A 12,942-nucleotide genomic window follows, 5' to 3' on the forward strand; every position below is an offset into this window, starting at 1 on the left:
GCCTGGAAGCTGCTCCAGGGAGACAGGTCTCAGCAACAACCACAGGCGACTAGACCTTCGTATCAGGAAAAGGAGGTTAGTCAAGTTTAAAATGGGTGAAATGTGCTGTGGGACAGCGGGCCTGTTCTTTTCGTCTGACCCAGTCGTTGAATGAGTGTAGAACCTAAACCCGGGGTGCACATCATCCTGAACGGCTGTTCCACATCCTGGCACGTCTAATGGTAAGGACACGGTTGACGCTTGTTCTCCTTGTGACACTAGTACACCGAATCTGAGAGGAGTCCTCACAGAGGCTGCTGCTCAGACTGGTAGCTCCATCTTGTGCTATTTCTTCCACAACAGACCTTGTAACAAGTGTTCAATGATATCACCTTGAAGGGTATAAGGAACCTATGAAACCTTTGTGTTTTCAATACTAACATGCACATGAAAGATGGCGAAGGAATGAAGATGACAGCAGAATGGGTGATTGGAATGACAATGTTGGTAAAGTATGTGAACTAGACCATGGACTCCCAGAAGAGCAAACAAATCCATCGTGGAAGTACAGGCAGAATGTCTCTTGGAATATTTTGTTGGGTGAGTCTTGACCTTCTGTCTTTGGACATAGGATGAGGAAGGACCAGTCCCTGCAGAAGGGCATCATGCTTGATCACATAGTGGTTGAGTAAATAAGAGAAAGATCCTCGTTGGACTGGATGGTCACAGTGGCTACACCATAACGATGGTGAAGAGGGTGCAAACCAGGCAGGGTTTGGTTCTATTGTACATAGAGTCTCTCTCTGTTCACAGAATCTGACAGCAGTTCCCTGGAAGGGTGAGCCTGACAAGTGTAGGTGGTGGAGAACAGGATATTCGGTATGTAGGAGAGGGTTAGGGGAAGAGAGAAATCTGTGTGAAGTAGGGCATTTCTGGGTCAAATGTTTAAGGAGGAAACTGAAGGACATAGAGTAGATGGAACCACACATGCCTGTGTCAGAGTGCAGTGAGAGCTCTGGTGAATCCACAGAGAGAGCATGGTCAGAAGTGTCCAGGAGACTCGGCGGCAGGACCAGCACACTCCTGAAACCCTCCCTCAGTTACGCACCACCGGGTCATCAGAGACCAACTCCTGGGGCAGCTTTAAGAGCAGGAGTCAGAGGGAAGGATCATGGTGGGTTCCAGCAATCTGGATGGCTATGGTGCCAGGCTTCCAGACTGTCTTGGGAATCTGTAAGAGGTTTCAATCTTTGAAGATTTTGGATTATTCATTCATTTACTTATCATTCCCTCCTTTCTACCTGTATCAAAAACTAATTAATACATATGTTGGATTTGTGTTCATAGTCATGTGCACCATGAGGAGTGATACATCAATGTCTTTACTGTATGTTGCAGGATGAATGTGTCTGGGGTTCAATATTGTCCCTCCTATTTATGTGTCAGTATGGTCCATGTGTGTCAAAAAGGTAGTTATGTAATCGTACGATATCTCATTGGTAGTTACATAATGATGCACCCATGATGTGGTTTGCTGTGATCAGCCCTTTTGCTGTCAGAAGATTAGTTATTGTCGTTGTGGGTGACATCAAGTTGGTTCTGACTCGTGGACTCCCCATGTCCATCAGAGCCAACATTGCAGGTCCTACTCTATCCCCACAGTTGCTCCTGTGTTTGAGCCATTGTTGCAGCCACTGTGTCATCCAACTTGCTGAGGGCCTTCTTCCTTTGCTGTCCCTCTACTCTACCAAGCAGACACTTTCTCCAGGGCCGAGTCTCTCCAGACAACATGTCCAAAGTAGGTGACATTCAGTCTGGCCATCCTTCCCGCTAAGACAGTTGTGTTGCTTCACTTGGCACCCTGTGGTGCTTTCACTAGGCATTGCCAACCCCCAAACCCAAGACATCGATTCTTCTTCTGTCTTTCATAATCAGTGTCCGACTTTCACATCCATATGAGGCAATGGAAAATGCCATGGCTTGGGTCAGGTACAAGTTTGTCCTCAAAGTAACCTCCTTTCATTTCAACACTTAAAGAAGCCTTGAGGAGCAGATTTACCCAATGTCATGTTTCATTTCATGATTGATCTCTGCTTCCATGAGCATTGACTGGGATCCAAGTAAGATGAAATCCTTAACAATTTTTAATTAAAAAATGCCTTTTCGGCAAATAAGCGGCCATCTAGCTCAGAAGCAACAAAGCCCACAGAGAAGAAGCACACGGCCTAAGCAAACACAAGGTGTTGAATGGACCATGTAGCAGATACAAAGGAACAAAAACAATCATTGTGTGATCACCTTCCTCACATAATGGCTGAAGACGAAAGTGTGCATAAGCAAGTGTGGTGAAGAAGGCGGATGGTGCCCGGCTACTGAGAGATATAGCGTCTGGGGACTTAAAGGCTTGAAAGCAAACAAGCGGCCATCTAGCCCAGAAGCAACCGAGCCCACACGGAAGCAGCACACCAACATAGGTGACCATGAAGGACAGAGGAGACCAGGTCTCCAACACCAAAGGTGGGGTGGTGGTGAGAATCACATCAGCGTGAAAGAGGGGGAGTGCATGATGGAGACCCAATGCCCACCTGTAGAGAGCTGAACACCCCTTCCAGAGGGGTAGTAAGGAGGAGATGGGCCACACAGGGTTCAGTGTAACAATAATGAAACTCAAAACCTTCCTCTAGTTCCTGAACGCTTCCTCCCCTCCCAATCATCATGACCCCAATCCCACCTTGCCTTGCAGACCTGGTTGTACCAGAGGATGTACAGCGGTGCAGTGGGGATCTGGAGGCACAGGGAATCTAGGACAGACGAACCCTTCAACACCAGCGGTGGGAGAGGCGACACCAGGAGGGAAGGGCATGTAGAAAGGGAGAACCGATCTCGGAGATCTATGTGTAACCTCCTCTCTGGGAGATTGTCAAGGGGGAGGCGGGTGAGGGGAGACACCGGGAAGTGTAAGATAAGATATAATTATTTATAAACTATCAAGGGACCAGGGGTGGGATCGGGGAGGGAGGGGGATGGGGGGAAAAAAAGGGAAACCGAGCTGATTCCAGGAACCCAAGTGGAAGGTGAATTATGAGAGTGATGAGTGCAACGAATGTATAAGGGTGCTTTGCTCATTTGATGTATGCACAGATTGTGATAAGAGTCTTATGAGCCCCAATAAAAAGATTTTTAAAAAAAGAGAAAAAAAGAAAGAAAATGATTAGGGCAAAGAATGTACGGATGTGCTTTATACAATTGATGTATGTATATGTATATGTATGGATTGTGATAAGAGTTGTATGAGCCCCTAATAAAATGTAAAAAAAAAAACATGTAACTATGCAAACAATAGAATGGTTAATATAAAAAAGATTGATAAAAAAATGCCTTTTCTCCATTTATGGTGACAGTGCCTATTGGTTCCATTGTGAGGATTTTTGTCTTCTTTAACAGGAATTGTAATCCATACAGATGTTTGAAATCCTTATTCTTCACCTGCAAGTGCTTCAAGTCCTCCTCACATTCATCAAGCCAGGCTATATCATTTGTTTACTGTTGGCTGTTCATAAGCCTTTCTCCAATCCTGACACGGCATTCTTCTCCATGTAATCCAGCTTTTCTGATGTTTGCTCGGCAGACAGGTCTCTCAAGTGTGGTGCAAGGCTATGGCCCAAATGCACACTCTTCTTGATTTTCAACCATGCACTATTCCTCTGTTCTGTCCCCACAGCTGCTTTTTGATCCATGTACGAGTTCTCAGGAGTTCACTGAAGTCCTCTGGAATTCCCACCCTACTCAAGTCTAACCGTAGTTTGTGATGATGGTAATACTAACTAGTATTTACTGGATATTTCATCTGTTTACTCCTGTGCAAAGTACTTTACTGCTATCTCATTTGACTCATACAATTAGTGTGTCACAATAGTATTATTCCCATGTTACAAAGGAAAATCTGAGGCTTGGAGTGGTGAAAAACTCATCCAGATCTCACGGCTGATAGAGATAGACCTAGAGTTTGACCCCTAACCTACCTACATTCAGACCATAATAATAGTAGAAATAAGAACTGAGGACTGCTGGTGTCATGGCTAGAGGTTAGGCTCAGACTGGCATGGTAGTCCGTTTGAAACCACAGGCAATTCCACGGGAGAAAGACTGAACTTTCTACTCTTCTAAACAGTAACTGGCTCAGAAACTTACAGGGGGTCAATACAAGTCAGCATTGATATGATGGCAACAAGTTTAGAGTTTTAAACATTTGTGGAACATTTTCTCTATGTGGAATGTTGATAAGTTTAATTGACGATCACATTAAATATTTAAAACATCCATGAATCAGCAATTTTTGTTAAAATATTCACTTGAGGAATTTGAGACTCAGAGAAATTCAGAATTCTGTGCAAGTTTGCATAATGGATATCTGACTTGGACTATGAAACATCAATATCTTATGACTATGTTTGTCGCAGATATTGGGTTCTTGGACCCCTTGCCTTTGTTTTCTGTAATTGTCTTTTGACTGATATTCTAGCCCCTGTGACATTGATACATTATTCACACAATTGATAGAGTTAGTGTGTGCTGAGAAGATGTAGGAGGGGATAAAGAGTCACTCACCTTCCACAGTCAGGATGAGGGAGTCACTTCTGCTGGTACTGCCTGGTTTGGAGACCTCACACTGATACTTCCCAGCATCCTCCATCCTGACAGGGTTTATGGTGAAGGAGCTGTTCTCCTGGGACAGCTTCATCCTCTCCGTGAGCCGCAGTCTTTCACCCTCGTGGAACCAGGAGATGGAGGTTCCGTTGTGTTGGGTGAGGCAGGTGAAGACCACCGGCCCTGTATTTTCTGAGACTGTGGTGTTGCTGGCCTGGATGGAGGGCTTGGTCAAGGACTCTGTGGGAAAACAGAGGAGGTGGCAGAGGGAGGGTCTGTGACTGGGGAACATTATTTACCCAGGAGCTCTCAGCCAGCTTACAGGCCCAGGGTGAGCTCTGAACGTGTCCCAGAGGTTCCTCCTAACCTTCCCCAGAGGTGGTGTGTCTGTCCATTTGGGTCTGTGAGAGCAGGTGGCCCCTCCCCTCACTGGGAAATAGGCGCAGCCCAGGTGCTCTGGAAGGTCAGCACAGGGCTTCTTCCCAGCCCATTGGCCCAACTCCCCTCCATCTCTGGGTGGGATTTTTCTCTGACAGAGGCTGTTATGAGTCTTTCTCCGCTCCTGTGACTATGTTAGAGAGCAGGGTCCTGTTTAGTAGGCAGTGCTGTGCATATGGGGAAGGCAGGCTGCTGGCCCCCTCTAGCTCAGGGGCAGGTCAGCTTGACATCCAGATGGGAAGGGGTTTCTCTTTTGTTCAACAGGATGTTAGGGACAAGGGACACTGGTGGTATAGTGGTTACTCTGTTGTGATTGCAAGGTCAGCAGTTTGAAACCACCATCTGCTCCTCAGGAGAAATACAGAGGTTTATAGGCCAATAAAGAGGTACAGTCTAGGAATCTCACAGGGGAAGTTCTACCTGTTTTACAGGGTAGCTATGTATCAACATCAAGTCCATGGTAGTGAGTTGAGATGTTAGGGACTAGCACAGTCTCGAAATCTTCACTGTTTTAGAAACCAAAGTTTCCAATAAAGAGGATTGCATGATCTGAGAAAGGTTTTGCTTCCAGTCTATGGACTGAGTATCAAGTGAAGGAAACCTGAGAGGGAAGATTTATGTGTTGTTCTTGGGCGACATTGAGTTGGTGCCGACTCAAAGCGACCCTATTTACACAGAACGAAACCCACCTGGTCAGGCACACCTCAGTCTTCAAGGGCACATCCTTGCTTTTCAACACCTTACAGAGGTCTAGTGCAGCAGATTCACCCAATACAGTGCATCTTTGTACTTTTAACAAGACTTGGACTCTCACCCCTGTCTCTACATGAGGCAAATTTAGGAGCACTAGTGACATAGTGTTTAAGTGTTGGGCAGCGACCCTCATGGTTGGCAGTTCAAAACAAGCAGCAACTCCATGGGGGGAGGGGAAGTCTGGGCTTTCTATTCTTGTCAAGGGTCTCAGAAAGCCACAGGGATCACTAGGAGTCAGCAATGACTAGATGGCAGTGAGTTTGGTTCTGTGGGAACTAGAAGTCAGTGGGACTGACTCATGTTTCTGAGTCTGGAAGTTTCCCACCTTGGAGGGAGTAGTAGCTCTCATTTTTGTATCAGTTCATCTGAGTGGAAAACATGTGAGTCTTCCTTCTCTGAGAGGTTCCTGCTTTCACAGGTTTTACCCAGCATAATTTGGTCCTGCCCCTTCCCTCCCTTTAGGAACTTGGTGGGTGAATCGACCTAGTTTTCCCAGGATGCTTTGTAGCACGTTATGATCCTTTGAGACTGCTCAGTGTCTATATCACACTGTTTATCCTTGGTCACCCCACAGTCAGGATGCAGCTTCAGATGAATCACCCGGAGCTTGATCCCCTTTCCTGCAGCCTGACCTGACTGGGCTGAGGCATTGATGGGTTTTGTACATGTCAGCCTGCACACTCCCTGAGCAGAAGAAAGATGGTGTCAGAACTGGGGTGCTGGGTGAGGATTGAGAAGGAGCAGAGCTGCTGCTTGCCCATCACCCCACGGGGGGGTTGACCATCCTCTTACAGCAGAACACATATGAGGCCGTTCAAAGCTTTATTGTATATAGAGTTGGTGACATGCCCCAAAGTGACAAGTTAGTGACAGATTACTTGATCTTGTGGACACTTCTGCTATGAAACTGTCAGCCAGTCCACACCACACCCCACCTATTCTGTCAGCCTGTCCACGCCACACCCCGCCTATTCTGGGGACTAAGAAAGAGCTCCCCTCTACATTGCACGATGGACCCGCGGTCCTCCCTAGAAAAAGCAAGAGGAGCCAGGAGTCTCCAGGGATGTAAGGAGATCACTGAGAGACAGAGTTTGGGATTACTTTTTGCCCAGGCAACATGGAATGAGAATAATTATTTTCAGGTTAGGATTTGTTTTCTTGTTCAGAGAACCAGACTGTCTTCCACTCCATCACTCAGGGATGCCATTCCAGGGAGCCACTTACCTGACACTGTGATAGTCTTGACTGTGACTTCACTGATGCTAGTTGGCAGGGTTGTGGACACGGCAGGCGCACTTCCCACTGCCACCCACAGTGATGTTGGGGATAAAGAGTCGCTGTATGGATTGCCTGTAGGTTTCATTGATAAACCAGGAATACAGTACAGATGGGTTAGAACCTGCCTGACAGGTGAGGTTGATGTTGTTCCCTGGAGAGTAATGCTCAGCTGAGGGGGAGATGGTGGGGCTGTCAAGGTCATCTGGAGCAAACAAAACAAAGCCACAGCTTCCCTCTGAGTCTTTTTTTTTAATTCCACAGAATAAGCCCCCTTACATCTCTGAGCCTGATTCTGAGACTAGTGACCTGTTTCTCCAGCTCAAGCCTTGACCCTGAGCATGTCATTGACCAAGAGCAGCCCCACCTCTTCTCCTCTGCCTGCGTGACTGGGGTTGCCCAGATTTTCCAGAGAAAGGATGCCATGTCCCGTGTCTGTGTCCAGGGGTTGATGGTCCATGTTCTTGGACCTGAGAGGCCTGATGTTGCCAGGTCTCTGACAGGGTGCAATTGCGCTGAAGCCTGTCCCACGTGTGAACAGAAGTTACTCACAGAGAACCTTCAGGAAGAATGGGTCACTGTGGCTGGAACTCACTGGGGTCCTGGTTCTACATGCATAAAGTCCCGATTCATTCCTTGGGACAGTGTGTATAGTGAGAGTCCTGTTGTCCATGGACAGCTCCAGCCTGGAATTGCCCAGGCGGCTCTGATTGTGTATCAGCCACTGGGAGGTTGTGTTCTGAGTCTCGGGTTCACACAATAAGGTTACAGAGCCCTGGTCCTCTATCGGGTGGCAGCTGCTGATCTTGATGGAGGGTTTGGGTAACTTCCCTCTCAGAGAAAACAGAAAGGATGACCTCACTTGGCATCTTTGATTCCTGCAAAGGCAGCTGTCCATCAGGGCTGTCAGTGTGCACCTCTCAGCCCACCGACAGTCTTTAACACATAAAACAGGTCTTTGCATTACAAGAAAATTACTTGGCAATGGGAGTGCTCAGAATGTAAGACTTACTTGCTTTGTTTTATAACTGAGTAAAAATCTCTGATTTTCTCAAATGTTAACGGAGTAGCCCCATTTCCTCAGGGAAAGTCACAGGACTAGAGACCAGAGATCATCGCTGGCCTCTCCTAGGCTCCTCTCTGACTGGGCTCTGGATTAACCTCAGCGTCATTATCTGGACCTTGTGTTTGCTGTGGTCCCTCCAACTGACAGATTCTACATTGATCAACTGACTGATTCTACATTGATCCAACTGATTGATTCTACATTGTTCAGCCAGTGCTGTTTTTCTGAAACATAATTTGTTGTTCAAAGATATCTTAGATCTGGCTAATGATGGCATCTCTCATTGTTTTTAAATTACAGATATGGGGCACAAGTAGAAATTACACTCAATGGGACCAGGAGTAAGCCCTGTGGTTAATACAGGGGTCAGGACAGGAAGTCAGAAGATGGACAAATTCTTCTCAATATTTGATGGTGACTGAGGAGAGATCATGACCCATAGACTTTAATCCAAGTAATAAGATTAAAAAGACTGAGGATATAGCCAGGCAGTGGCTGGCTTTGGAAAGAGGACCCCATTCTCTCTCCTTGATCTTTAATGTCCTTTGTTCTCTGACTGAGGACAGGTGAGACAACCCTTACCTTTCCTGACATAGAGGTGAGAATTCTGAATGCAGTGGGAATAGTGGTAGGAAGTGGGGGAGAGTATAAACTTACTGAGGCCCTGACCATCATGACTACTCATGTGTTGTGGATGAGGATATAAATTAGAAGAAATATTTAAATTTCTTCCATATCTGAAAATGATTATCAATGGTTGAAAGATCCAAGATCGTTGGCTGGAAGTACTTTTGATATAGAGAATCTTAGAAAACCCCAGGCTAAGCCCTGCCACCCAGCATAGATGGCAGTACAATAAGAGGAAGATGCTGACGTCAGCTTGAGATCAGGGGCTCCCTGATTGGGGAGAGACATGTGAGCCTGCTGAGGGGATAGAATTGATCAGAGGGAAATTCTGAGGTATCTCAATACAGAAGGAGGGAAGACATCAAACTACAAGAACTGATGTTAGTCAAGGTATAAGAGGGCCTTGTCAAGGCAAACGGCATTTGTAGATCTCTAAATGCAGGCATGTATCTATAAGTATATTTATATATGATGATGGGGAAACAGATCTATGTGCAAATATTTATAGGTTTAATATTAAGGTAGCAGATGGACAGTGAGCCTCTACTCAAGTACTCCCTTAATGAAAGAATATTTGTTCTATTAAACTGGCATTCCACGATGCTCACCTTCCTGACACGATCACTGAAGACAAAGCAGGTGCATAAGCAAATGTGGTGAAGAGAGCTGATAGTCCCCAACTATCAAAGATAAAGTGTTTGGGGTCTTAAAGGCTTGAAGATAAACAATTGGCCATCTAGCTAGAAGCAATAAAAGCCACATGGAAGAAGCACACCAGCCTGTGTGATCACGAGGTTTTTATGGTATGAGGTATTAGGCATCAAAAAACAAAAAATCATATCATTGTGAATGAAGAGGAGTGGAGTGGAGACCCAAAGCCCATCTGTAGGCAACTAGACGTCCCCTTACAGAAGAGTTTCAGGGAAGAGAGGAGCCAGTCAGGGTGCAGTGTAGCAATGATGAAACATACAACTTTCCTCTAGTTCTTTAATGCTTCCTCCCCACCATTATCATGATCCCAATTCTACCTAACAAATCCGGCTAGATGAGAAGATGTACACTTATACAGCTAGGAACTGGAAACACAGGGTATCCAGGACAGAGAAACTCCTCAGGACCAGTGGTGAGAGTGGTGATACTGAGAGAGTGGAGGGAAGGTGGGGTAGCGAGTGGGAACCAAACACAGGATCTACATATACCCCCTCCCGGGGGATGGACAGCAGAAAATTGGGTGAAGGGAGACGTCTGACAGTGTAAGACATGACAAAATAATAATACTTTATAAATTATCAAGGGTTCATGAAGGAGGGAGGCAAGAAGGGAGGGGGGAAATGAGGAGCTGATACCAAGGGCTCAAGTAGAAAGAAAATGTTTTGAGAATGATGATGACAACAAATGTACAAATGCACCTGACACATGGATGGATGGATGGATGGATGGATGGATGGATGGATGGATGGATGGATGAGTGGATTGGTTGATGGATGGATGATGATAAGAGCTGTAAGCTTCCTCAATTAAATGAAATTTTAAAATAAGGTCCTTGTCCCTAACTCCTCACAGAGAGATTGAGAACCCTTCATTTATTCACTCACTGGTCCCTCCTTCCTTCCTTTAGAGCAGCAGTTCTCAACTTCCCTAATTCTGTGACCCTTAACTACAGTTCCTCATGTTGTGGTGACCCCAACCATAACATTGTTTTCATTGCTACTTCATGCAGCATATATTGCCATTGTTACAAATTGAACATAATTAAAGCATAGTGATTAATCACAAAAACAACCTGTAATTATATATTGTGAAATATTTTTTTTCTAATGATAAATCAATGAAATTTTGCTTTGAACCATGTAACATGGGTAACAGTCTTCATGCCAGGTACTCATACGTGGGCATATCTGTACGTGGGTGGACCTGCCTGGAGATGGATAGAGGAGTGGTATCTTGGTTCCTAAGACACATATTTCTGATGGCCTTAGGCAACCCCTGTGAAAGGGTCTTTTGATCCCCAAAGTGGTCGTGACCCACAGGTTGAGAAGCGCTGCTTTAGAGCAATTTATTCCCCGCCGGATCACGTGTGCGTGGGGAGAGAGAGAGCAAAGTCCTCTCCTTTGTGCTCTGGTGAGAGAGACACAGCACAACCCAGTCAACAAACACGGGAATGGCTCCCCTCCAGTGTAGGGAGCATGCGGATTGGGTGTATGTTTGTGGAGGCCTGTGGAGGCCTGCTCCTTAATTATTATTAGAGTAAGTCATTTAGTTCTTACATAAAACAGCATTAACTACTCATTTGTCTGACACCATCCTTGTCCCCGCCCACCTCCATGTGAATCTCTTAATTCCAACTGGGGATGTCTAAGACACAGTAGCTGAACCAGTGCCTGCCTTCAGGGTCCACGGTCCAACCCCCTACCTGCCCCTTCCCCGCCCCAATAAGGCTATAGAGAAGGTCAGGGCCTTGGTGGCAGACAGACCTTTGTGTGAAGCTCTGATAATCATGGTCCCTGTGAGCCTGATTCTATAGTTCTTCTCTCCATGCCTCAGTTTCCCCTCAGTCAGATCAATGAAGGGATAAATGGTATCTAGTTTTCAAGACTATCTGACTGAAACTTACCATATCCACATTTGTCTTACTTAAAGCTAGCTACAGAGGAGCTGCACAAATCATCCTTCCTGACAGAGTGACAGGCTCAGAAACCCACAGGGGAAGTTCTACCCTATCCTAGAGGGTTTCTATAAGTCAGCACTGACTCGATGACAGTGAGTTCAGTCTTTTGCTTTATTATCTTCTCCACTCACCAGAGGGCTCATCAGATGGAGAAACACTACCTGAAGCATCTTCTCCCCTCTTTCTAACTCCTGGGGACACTTGCCTACCCGTGAAGTCATCTAAATTGCTTAAGGTAGTCCGCTAATGGTCTGGGGCACTGGTCTACCTCTGGTCTCCAAACTGACCCTCAGGGGAAGGACACAGTTTACTATTCACTGACTAGAACAGCTCTTGGAGCTGAACTCTGGCTCCAGGAGCCCCAAGACTCTGAAGTCAGTCAATTGTTGCTCCTAGTCAGCCCTGCCCAGGGGGTGAATAGGGAATCCTGGTGACAGGCTCCCCAGGCTCAGGAGGCATCAGGCCTAGGACAGGGTGTGGAAAGGCCTTCTGGAGCATGAGTCTGTCTGTGAGGACCTCGCAGTCACTCAGGCCAGGACCTGACCAAATGCTCCAGGGTCACCTTCAGATGAAGTGCAGCAGGGGGGGCAGGATTGATGAGTGATCCCCCCTTGCTTAGTTAATCCCCCTCAGGGGCTCCTCCTTTCAAGGAATGTCTGCAGGTGCAGATTCAGGAGAGGACTCCTGATGGAAATGCTCAAATCCAGCAATGGACTAGACCAGTGAGTAGAGGCCCAGCAAAGCTCCACGCTGTCAATCATTATCTTAACGTAGAGTTAGCTCCTCCCACCCCCAGATGTCAGAGAGGAATGACTCACGGAATACATGGATCTGTCCAGTCAATCTCTGAGGCACTCCGTCTGTCCTTGTTACCTGTAGCGTGTAGGTCCCTGTGTCTGCCAGGGTGACTTTCTGCAATACCAGGGACCCACGGTGGGATGTTCTCTCTCGGCCAGTGTAGGCTGGCCCATGAATAGCTCTTCGAGTCTTTATATCGAGGGTCATAATGAGATCCTTGGGCTGTAAGCTGTCCCCTTTGTACCAGCTGTAGACTAAAGCCTCTGCTCGTGAAGGATTGCGGAGGAGAACATCCTGTCCTTCAATAGCAGTTTGTAGTATGGGTTTCAAGGTGAGCTGGGCTGCGGTGGGCGGGCTCCAGGAGAGTAACAGTGAGACTAGGAGGGAAGAGAGAAAGTGACATCAGCACGGGGACCAGGGTGTTGGCCCTTGAGTCTGAGCAGGTCCCTCTCAGCCCTGGGACAAGGAGTGAGCTTCTGAAGGTCAGCACTGCTGAGGGCCTTTGATCTTGTCTAATGTCTTGTGTCTCACACTTTCCCCCAGGTGTCCGCAGGGCTCACTCATTCATGGTCCTCAGCTGTCTGCTCATGCTCAGTGGAATCCTTCCCAGCGGCATCCACAGACCCTTTTCCCCACTTCCACCCTGTCCCTGCTCTGTGTCCTCCATGGTGCCTATCACCCTGTGACATCA

The 12,942-nt window shown here is 46.7% G+C and overlaps 1 pseudogene; it reads right to left on the reverse strand.

Annotated features, from left to right (window-relative positions):
• Positions 1-4,579: 4,579 nt before the first annotated feature.
• Positions 4,580-12,458, reverse strand: LOC142431624 (cell adhesion molecule CEACAM1-like; annotated as a pseudogene).
• Between the last annotated feature and the right edge of the window lie 484 nt (positions 12,459-12,942).

This window comes from Tenrec ecaudatus, chromosome 18, assembly GCF_050624435.1.
Source record: "Tenrec ecaudatus isolate mTenEca1 chromosome 18, mTenEca1.hap1, whole genome shotgun sequence".
NCBI lineage: Eukaryota > Metazoa > Chordata > Mammalia > Afrosoricida > Tenrecidae > Tenrec > Tenrec ecaudatus.